The sequence below is a fragment of the Rhinopithecus bieti genome, unplaced genomic scaffold (genome assembly GCF_001698545.2).
Source record: "Rhinopithecus bieti isolate Rb0 unplaced genomic scaffold, ASM169854v2 scaffold_6907, whole genome shotgun sequence".
In the NCBI taxonomy this organism is placed as follows: Eukaryota; Metazoa; Chordata; class Mammalia; order Primates; family Cercopithecidae; genus Rhinopithecus; species Rhinopithecus bieti.
This window is the reverse complement of record NW_016805647.1, coordinates 3,073,493-3,084,420: the sequence shown is the minus strand read 5'-3', so window position 1 is coordinate 3,084,420 and position 10,928 is coordinate 3,073,493. Positions and strand designations below refer to the sequence as shown.

General features: G+C 42.5%; 1 long non-coding RNA gene across 1 annotated transcript in view; it reads left to right on the top strand.

Moving 5' to 3' along the window:
* The first annotated feature begins 38 nt into the window (after positions 1-38).
* LOC108530386 (uncharacterized) overlaps positions 39-10,928 on the top strand; it is a 100,393-nt gene continuing 89,503 nt past the window's right edge. Inside the window, exon 1 of the long non-coding RNA XR_001885820.1 lies at positions 39-412. This is a non-coding gene — a long non-coding RNA (uncharacterized LOC108530386). The remainder of the gene's footprint in view (positions 413-10,928) is intronic.

Genomic DNA, 10,928 nt, shown 5'->3' with positions numbered 1-10,928 from the left:
CGCGCCTCGGCCGTTGGGCTCGCGCGGGGGGCGGGGCGGCGCGCTGGAGGAGGGAGGGCGCGCAGGGACCTAGCCCGCCCTACCCCGCCGGCCTGCAGACCCCGGTCCGGGGGCCCCGCTGGCGTCCGGGCCAGCTCTCGGGTACGCGTCTTGTAGATGGGTAAACTGAGGCCTGAGAAGGCGCGAGGACGAGGCATCGGGTTCGAATCCCGATGCTGCCAGTAGCCCACTCCGAGGCCGCGTGAGGCTGGTGGAGGAGCCGCCGGTCGGACCCCCAAGACCGACTGACGTGGCCCTCACCTCTGGCGACCCCCGCCCAGCTAGTGGCTGGCCGTGTGGTGACCTTGGGCGAGTTACTTCGCACCGCCACCCAGGGGCCTCTTCTCCAACAGGATAGCACTGCACCGGGAGGGTAGGTGAGAGACGAGTTAGCGCTTGGATGCCCTAGTGAGTGTCAGCGTCCTCAGTCGTCCCTGCGGTCATCCTTTCAACAAGTACGCACTGAGTGCACAGGCTCATTCTTTCAGGCCCACTAACAATGTTGGCTACACAATTCTATTTTTGTTTTGTTAGCGGTGGAGCCTCACTTTGTCCCCCAGGTCGGAGTGCAGTGGCGCCATCGTAGTTCACTGTAACCTCAAATTCCTGGGCTCAAGTGATCCTCCCGCCTCAGCCTCCCAAAGCGCTGGGACTACAGGCGTGAACCACTGCGCCTGGCACACTATTGATTTAACCACCACATCGTTTTAGCAGCTTAGAAAAACGAAGTCTTGACTTCTGTTTTGGCTGCTTGAAAATACAGTGCGATATAAATCCCGAAACCTCTGCTAAGCTGGATGTGGAGTGGGTGTGGCATCATTTAGAACATGGCAATCTGCAGGTCACACAGGAATGTCTTGTTAATGATCCTTCTATGAACAATGTTCCTTGGAGGGAAGTCCACCTAAGCAAGGCTGGAGCAGCAGACGGGACAGCTGAGCCTGGGTTACTTGCCTTGCCTCTGGAATAGGTCTTAGAGCACTGGACTGAAGGGGGCTGCCTCCTTTTATCCTGGTGTTGGTCTCAGTATCCGTCTGCCTATTCTTGAGAAATGGAAATGGTCAGAATCTATCCAGGTTCTGATCTGCATCCCTGTGTCTAATTTAAACTTTCATTCCATGGCGTTTTGGGGAGTACCTGTCTCATGAAGAGCCCTGAGGTTAAAAGGATAATTAGAGCCTAAATCTAAGGAGCCCATAGTTGGGGAAATTAGTATGTCAATAGCTAATGAGAGCACAGTGTTGTAAGTGCTCATACCAGTTTTCTATTCCTGCGTAACAAATTAGCCCAAATTTTGCAAATTAAAGCAACACCCATTGATTTACTCACAGTTGTGTAGGTCAGAAAACTGGCATGGTGTGGCTGGGTTTTCTGCTCGTGGTGTCATAGGCTGAAATCAAGATGTCTAGAGGCTCTGCAAGGGAAAGGTCTGCCCCAGGCTCCTTCAGGCTGTTGGCAGAATTCATGTCCCTGTAGGACTAGGATCCCACAGCTACATTGTTTTGCCAGATCTCTGTTGGAGACCACTCTCAGGTCCTTGCCACATGGTCCTTTTTGTCTCATCAACAGAGAACCTCATGTAAATCCTCTCATTCATTAAATATCTCTGATTTCCCTTCTTCAACCAGTCAGAGAACACGGTGAGCTTTTAAAAGACTTGTAATTAGGTCAGACCCACCTAGCTAATCTTCCTACTTTAAGGTCACCTGTGCCACATCGCATACCCTAATCACAGGAGTAAAATTCATCATAGCCACTGTCCCAGGGACTATGCAGAAGGTGTACATGAAGGTTAATCTAGGAGGCTACCTTAGAATTCTGCCTACTACATCCAGTGAGAAATGTTCTCTTAAACATTTTCTCTATGAACTCCCCTAGCAGTTTTTTCTGTAACTCTGTCCATGGCACAATATATGTTGCCATTATTGGGGTATATTTCTAAACCTCTTTTCTAGGCTGAAAGCTTCTTGAGATCAGGAACCTTATTCACACTTGTAGCCTTAGATAAGTCTTGGCATGAGAGTGATATTCCCACATCTGCTAAAAATAAATAAATAAATAGTATGCATATTGTCCTTTGGATTCCTGCTGCTTTTTTTTTTTTCTTGAGATGGAGTCTCGCTCTGTCTTCCAGGCTGGAGTGCAGTGGCGCGATCTCGGCTCACTGCAAGCTCTGCCTCCCGGGTTCACACCATTCTCCTGCCTCAGCCTCCTAAGCAGCTGGGACTGCAGGTGCCTGCCACCATACCCGGCTAATTTTTTGTATTTTTAGTAGAGACGGGGTTTCGCCATGTTAGGCAGGATGGTCTCAATCTCCTGACCTCGTGATCCACCCTCCTTGGCCTCCCAAAGTGCTGGGATTACAGGCATAAGCCACCATACCCGGCCTCCTGCTTCTTTTTTAGATCCAGCTCAGAACTTCTCTGACACTTCTCGGGAAGAACTCATTTCTCCCTCCTCTCCACTGTCACTTGGTAAAAATCTCTGTGTGAAATGTATCCCATTGTAGTATTTCAAGTTAGACTGTAGTTTCCTTGAATATAGTACTTTGCTTTTATTCTATTTAATATCCCAGGGCACAGCACAACGTATTAACAGTTCTGTGCTGTTCAATTAAACAGCTAATTACACATGGGTGTTATTAGTTGTTTAATGTTTGGATTTTTAAAAGGGGGGTTAAAAACCAAGAGGCAACTGGAGAATGGAATTGGGCTGTGACAGACCCTGTGACCTTTGGGTCACAGGTGTGGGGAAGCCAAGAAATACAGAGGCAATGGAAAGGGAAGAAATAGGCAAGTTAATCAGGATGTAATTTTTTTTTAAAGGAGGTATGCTAGGAAACCCCAGGTCTGCTCTTTTCTGCATTACAGTACAGCAAAAAGGAGTGATTATTCTGGCACTGACAGTTGAGGAAACAGTAGTTTTTGTTTTGTTTTTTGTTACCATGTTGTTGATGACCCAGTGGAAGAGATAGTGAAGGAAATGGGAAAGATGGTTTCTGATGCTTAAAGTATGTGTGTTGTGGGATGTGGGGGGGGGATGCATTGAAATACGTAAGAGCCTTCAGCATGTTAAGTCCTACACATCAATTAAGACTACCTTCCCCAGGAACTTCCTCTGATATCTTCTCTTCCATCCTTACCCCAGGATAAATTAAATGCCCCTCCTTTTGCTCTCCTTATAGCCTGGCACCTTCATTCATCATTGTGTTTACTAGGATCTGTGCATATCATTTTCATTTATGCTTATCTTTCACCTGACTGTAAGCTCCACAGATTGAAACTCTGTCTTTCTTCTTCATTACATCCACAGCACCTCGCACCATGCCTGGAACACAGTTGGTGATCAGTCTATATTTATAGAATGAATGTGCACAGTAGGACCCTTTCAGACCCAAGCCACAGACCAAAGAGGCAACCTCCTTATTATCTGCCTTGTGACCACAGGGCCCCACTGGCTGTTCAGATTCAGACATGTGCTGAGCCCAAACCTTGTTGTTTATCTAAGATGCTTCTGCTGTTGCTCCTCTTGTAAAATACAAAGTAAAAATAGTTCCAGGAAGCTGTGTGGTTAAGACATTCCAGTCTCTGTTTGAGCTCCTAGATAAAGGCTGTTATTGTTAGGAAGTTTGTCATTAATCCAACCTGCCTTTTCTCTGCGCTTTGGTTTCACACCCTTCTAAAGGTACTGATTCTTTTTGTCCCCAGTTGCCCTTAAGCCTGTCCCTAGCTGGCTGGTAACTGGAAAAAATAATAACTTTACAGCAGTTGATGTAAGAATGATCTAAAGGTATCAGTTGATCACAAGTTCCCTTTGTGCTCTGGGATTGTGACTTCAACTTATTCTCAAAGTGCCTTACCAGATGGCTTATATTCTCATCTGTAAAATGGGAGAAATGACACCTACCTCACCAGATTATTGAAGAGTGAAAGAAAATAGAGTAGGCAGAGCCTCCTGGAACACAGTAATGGCTAAGAAAACGTCATAGATTGGAATCACAGATTGGAATCCCCTCACTTTGTTCTGCTGTGGCCCGACTTTGAGCTATTAAGTTTATCCTAGGCATTATATTTTAAAAGAGGGATGTTGGCAAATTATCACCCAGAAGCAAATGACCAGATAAGGAATCTGGAAATCAGACCTTATAAGGAGCAGCTGAAAGGAGTTGGGAACGTTTAGCCTGCAGAAGAAATAACTATTAATAGGAGGAGAGTGGGGCAGGGCAAGGCTTTAGAAGGGTCTTCAAATAATTGAAGGGCTAACGTGGAAAAGGATTAGGCCTCAATTCTATTCCACACATATCTATGGAACTCCTGTTATGTGCCAGGAACTGGGAATACAAATAAACGTAAAGTACAATCCTTGTCTTTAAGGACCTTAGTCTATGAAGGATGATGACAATGCAAAAGAGGCTACTACAGAGGACTCTACAATGTCCTCTGTAATAATGGAGAAGGCAGAGGAGGATTCATTAAACCCAGAGACACTGGGGAAGACTTCACCAAGAAGGTGACATTTGGGTGGACCTTAAAGGAAAACTAGGATTTCTTTTTAGGCAGAGAAGGAGGGAAAGGGCACATAGGCAGCAAGTACAGCATGAACAAAGACAAAAAGGCATCCTCATGGAAAACCTAGGATGCATCGGAAAAGAAGACGGAAGTGAGCCTACAATATTTGATTGGAGCCAGATTGTCAAGGGCCTTGATTATTAAGCTAAAGAGCTTGGACTGTTTACCTTGAGTGGGTATTGAACTATTTACCTTGAGTGGGTACTGAAGAGCCATCAAAGGGCTTTAAGCAGATTTTTATTTTAAAAGGAAATCTCTAGCACAGCCTGCTGAAAGAGCTATACTGAAGAGAGACAGGAGGCAGGGAAGACAAGACCTCTCAGCATACTGAAGAGAGTCCATGAACTTGACTGTTCCACTGACCATGGGTAAATTTGGGCACATTATTTAAACTTTCTGAACTATTTTTTTTTAGTTTGTAAATTGAACGTCACTTTAGAGGGATGTTTCAAGAATCAAGTGAAATGACATATCCAAGACCCTAACATGTGTCTAGTACCCAAATGTTGCTCAGTAAGTGAACACCATTCCCTTCCTTCCCTTTCTCTTAATGGATAGAGTAGACAGAGAAACAGAGTTCTACTTGATGAAGCTAGCATTCATGGGCAAACAATGGGATAATTCTCTTGGGGAAATGAATACATCACTGGATACATTTAAGAAGGGTATTTCTTTGGTAGAAGATGAGTTGAACCAGATCAACCTCTAAAATTTCATTCTTGGCTAGGCACGGTGGCTCATGCCTGCAGTCCCAGCACTTTGGGAGGCCAAGGCGGACGGATCACAAGGTCAGGAGATCGAGACCATCCTGGCTAACACGGTGAAACCCCATCTCTACTAAAAATACAAAAAACTAGCCGGGTGTTGTGGCGGGCACCTGTAGTACCAGCTACTCGGGAGGCTGAGGCAGGAGAATGGCATGAACCCAGGAGACGGAGCTTGCAGTGAGCTGAGATTGTGCCACTGCACTCCAGCCTGGGCGACAGAGCGAGACTCCATCTCAAAAAAAAAAAAACAAAACAAAACAAAACTCATTCTTACTCTAAGTCTATGATTCTGTCACCTTTAGGTCATAGTATTATGGAGATGGTCAAGAACCTGAGGTTTGATATATATTTGATATATATTATGATATATACTTAATATATTGTATATCAAATATCTTATGTATATATGATGGAGATGGTTAAGAATCTGAGGTTTGACTTTGTTAAAAGCACCAATTGGCCCCAAAAGAAATGAATCTTCCTTAAAATGAACATCTGTTACTGAAGTGTACAATTAAAAAGACCCTACCCTAAACAGTCCTTCAGGAGTAACTATACTACAGGATAAAGAGAGCTGGGTTTCCAACTTAGAGGCCTACATTCCAGTGTCAGAAATTAAGGATTTTGCTGTATAGCTTTGGACAGGTCATTCTTTGTGTCTTGGCTTACATTTCTCCATCAGGAAGATGTGAAGGTTGGGCCTCTAAGGGGTCTTCTATTACTAACATTTTGGGATTCTGGGAGTCTTAAGTTATTGAGATCATGAAATTGTGGATGTAAAAATGTTAGGAGATTTCAAGGGTTCCCACAGCAACTATATCACTCATAGTTTATGTCTCAATTTAACAGCATCAATCCACCTAAAATATATTTTTTTAAATGTGTCACATGCATTGAGAGTGATACTCATTTGACATTCTTCTTGGAATCAGAACTTTGGAATTCAGTGCATTTCAAGTCTCAGCATTAACTCATCTGCAAATTGGATTAGTTCATATTTCTGGTTGAGAGAGGAGGCACTTTCTGTAGTATGGCAAAGAAATGAAAATGTCAGTCATCTGTCACAGAAGGAAGAGATGGCTCACTTTAGGCCCTAGATGCCACCTCATCTGGAAGTAGACAAGAAGGAAGACTTGGAGCCAGGACAGCCACACGTTGGTCCACACTGTTCCCTCAGAAGGTCCTCCTGGCCAGCTCCTGCTCATCCTCTGAAGTTTTCCCTTTTCTTCTTCTCTGCTCAATAAAACAAGTTCCTCTGTCATCTACGCTTCCTTAGCATTATAGCATTGATCATAAAGTATGATAATTATTGCCTGTGTTACTATTGATTGTCTACAAAGTGATAAGGGGCACAGCACTAACATTTATTGAGCACCTGCAATGTGCCAGGTGTGTATATTGTCTTATGTAATCCACACTGCAACCCTTATGGTGTAGGTATTGTTACCCCTCTTTAACTGATGAGACTAGGTCAGAGAAGTTAAATAACTTGCTCAAGATCATATAACTAGTAAATAATTGAGTCTGGCTTTGAATCAGGTTTATTTGTTTCCCAAGCCCCTGTGATTTTGATTGTTCATGCCTTTTTCTTATCTCTGTAACCTGAACTCTTAGTATAAGCCCAGCCTTTTGTATATAGTTAGCTTTTGAACAATGTGAGGGTTAGAGGCGCCAACCCCCTGTACAATCGAAAATTGCATATAACTTTTTACTCCCCCCAAACTTAACTACTAATAGCCTACTATTGACCAGAAGCCTTACTGATAACAAAGTTTGTCAGTCTTACATAATCTTATCACTCTTACAATAAAATAAGCTATAGAAAAGAAAATGTTATTAAGAAAATCATATAACAGGCCGGGTGTGGTGGCTCACGCCTGTAATCCCAGCACTTTGGGAGGCCGAGGAGGGCGGATCACGAGGTCAGGAGATTGAGACCATCCTGGCTAACATGGTGAAACGCCGTCTCTACTAAAAATACAAAAAATTAGCCGGGCGTGGTGGCGGGCGCCTGTAGTCCCAGCTACTTGGGAGGCTGAGGCAGGAGAATGGCGTGAACCCGGGAGGCGGAGCTTGCAGTGAGCCGAGACTGCACCACTGCACTCCAGCCTGGGCGACAGAGCGACACTCCATCTCGAAAAAAAAAAAAAAAAAAAAAAAAAAAAAAAAAAAAAAAAAAAAGAAAATCATATAACAGAGAAAATACATTTACAGTACTATACTGTATTTATTGATACCATAAGTTTACTTTGTCTGTTTACAAGGTGAATCATCTGTCTGAAATAGCATGCAACTGCAGCTGCAGACATCAATCTGCAGCACATATCAAGCAATTCAACTTTTTCTTGTCACGTCCTGACTTTTCTCTGCTTCTTGGGAGCACTTCCAGCATCACTAGTGGCACTTCGTATAGGTCCCATGGCGTTATTCAAGATTTACGGTATTGTTCTAAACACGAAGAAAAATACTTGAGAACCGCAAGAGATCACTTTTTACTGCGATACGCAGTTTACTGGAGAGATGAATGGCTTACATGGAGATGATTAGCGTCACAGGTTGTTTTAAGGGATACTCGCAACAGCTGAGCTCACCGCAATGGCAATAGGAGGTGGCTCCAAAATCATTACATAGTACTTTATGCACTGCAGTTAATTTCTTGTAGTTATGATTTAATACTGCATCTTTATGTTTGTTTACATTTTTCTCAACTGCAAATGGCACTATGTACATAAGGTCTGTAAATGCTTGTGTGCATAAGTTTTGATAAGTTATTTATTTTTTATTTTTTGAGACACGGTCCTGCTCTGTCGCCCAGGCTGGCTTGCAGTGACGCAGTCACGGCTCACTGCAGCTTCAATCTCCTGGGCTCAGGTGATCCTCCCACCTCAGCGTCTTGAGTAGATAGGACTACAGGCATGCACCACCATGCCTGGCTAATTTTTTGATTTTTTGATAGAGACGAGGTCTCACTTTGTTGCCCAAGGCTGACCTTGAACTCATGGGCTCAAGCAATCCTCTCACCTAGTCCTCCCAGAGTTCTGGGATTACACCACGCTTGACAAATTTTAACTTTTTGCAATAGATTTTTATATATTTTGTTGTCATAAGTGATAAAATAGAATCGTTTCTACATATATTTTATGCATTCATGACATAAAACTTTTTCTTAAATTTTTTGACATTTCTAGGCTACATGGTTTGTCTGCGTTTTTTCAGATTGTCTCAAACCTCCAAACAATTTTTCAGTATATTGAAAAAAGTCTGTGTAAAAATGGACCCATGCAGTTCAAACCCATGTTGTTCAAGGGTCAACTGTACACAAGAGATTGAATTATTCTTGAATGACAATCCTATTCAATCAATCAGTAAAGATTTACTATATAGAGCAGTGCTGGGGATTGAGCTAGCCTTTCCTTGATTTGCTATCAGCTTCTGGGGACATCTGCTTTGAAATAAATACTCTCATTAGCTTTGCTGGTGTCTCAGCTCAGCAGGAGAAGCTGTTGATAGCCTCTTGACAGGGCCAGCTGGCATGATAGACTTGTTTAAACCAAATTAGTTTCACATCATTCTAACAACCCTGCTTTAAGGTCCTAATGTCATAAGAGACAGAATTCAAAAACAACTGTCATACATATGAAAAGGGCTATACAGAAACTGTACAAGATTCTAAGAGCAAAATGGAGGGAGGGATTAATTCTGCCTATAAGAATTAAGAAAGGTTTCACAAAGAAGGCAGCATTTGAACTGGGACTCAAAGGATAAGCAGTTTTATTTTTCCATTTGTTTTGTTGGTTTATTTTAATTTTATTTTAGGTTTGGGGATATATGTCAGGGTTTGTTACATAGATAAACATGTGTCATGGGGGTTAGTTGTACATATTATTACCTCACCAAGGTATTAAGCTCAGTACCCAATAGTTATTTTTCCTGCTCCTCTCCCACCTCCCACCCTCCCCGCTCAAGTAGACCCCAGTGTCTGTTGTTTTCTTCTTTGTGTTCATAAATTCTTATCATTCAGCTCCCAGTTATAAGTGGAAACATGCAGTGTTTAGTTTTCTATTCCTGCATTAGTTTGCTAAGGATAATAGCCTCCAGCCCCGTTCGTGTTCCCGCAAAAAACATGGTCTCGTTCTTCTTTATGGCTGCATAATATTCTGTGGTGTATATGTACAATATTTTTTAAAAATCCAGTCTATCATTCATGGGCATTTAGGTTGATTTCATGTCTTTACTATTGTGAACAGTGTTGCAATGAACATTTGCATGCATATGTCTTTATGGTAGAATGCTTTATATTCCTCTGGATATATACCCAGTAACGAGATTGCTGAGTCAAATGGTAGTTCTGCTTTTAGCTCTTTGAGGAATTGCCATACTGCTCTCCACAATGGTTGAACTAATTTACACTCCCACCAACAGCGTATAAGGGTTTTCTCCACAACCTCACCAGCATCTGTTATTTTTTGACTTTTTAATGATAGTCTTTCTGACTGGTATAAGATGGTATCTCACTGTGGTTTTGACTTGCATTTTTCTAATGATCAGTGATAATTGAGCTTGTTTCATATGCTTGTTGGCTGTATTATTTCTTCTTTTGAGAAGTGTCTGCTCATGTCCTTTACCCACTATTTAATGGGGTTGTTTGTTTTTCTCTTATAAATTTGTTTAAGTTCTTTATAGATGCTGGTTATTAGACCTTTGTCAGATGCATAGTTTGCAAATATTTTCTCTCATTCTGTAGGTTGTCTGTTGATAGTTTCTTTTGCTGTGAAGCTCTTATGTTTAATTAGATTCCATTTGTCCATTTTTGCTTTTGTTGCAATTGCTTTCAATGTCTTTGTCATGAAATCTTTGCCCATTCCTATGTCCAGGATGGTATTGTCTAGGTTGTCTTCTAGTGTTTTCTAGTTTTGGGTTTCACATTTATGTCTTTAGTCCATCTTGAGTTGATTTTCATATATGGTGTGAGGAAGGGGTCCAGCTTCAATCTTCTACATATGGCTAGCCAGTTGTCCCAGCACCATTTATTGAATAGGGAGTCTTTTGCCCATTGCTTTTGTCACCTTTTTCAAAGATCAGATGGTCGTAGATGTGCAACCTCATTTCTGGAATCTCTAATCTGTTCCACTGGGCTATGTGCCGGTTTTTGTATCAGTACCATGCCGTTTTGGTCACTGTAGCCTTGTAGTATAGCTTGAAGTTGAGTAATGTGATTCCTCCAGCTTTGTTTTTTTTTTGTTTTTTTTTTTTTAATACTTTTAGTTATAGGGTACATGTGCACAATGTGCAGGTTTGTTACATATGTATACTTGTGCCATGTTGGTGTGCTGCACCCATCAACTCATCAGCACCCATCAACTCATCATTTACATCAGGTATAACTCCCAATGCCATCCGTTCCCCCTTCCCCCTCCCCATAACAGGCCCTGGTGTGTGATGTTCCCCTTCCAGAGTCCAATTCCCACCTATGAGTGAGAACACGTGGTGTTTGGTTTTCTGTTCTTGAGATAGTTTGCTGAGAATGATGGTTTCCAGCTGCATCCATGTCCCT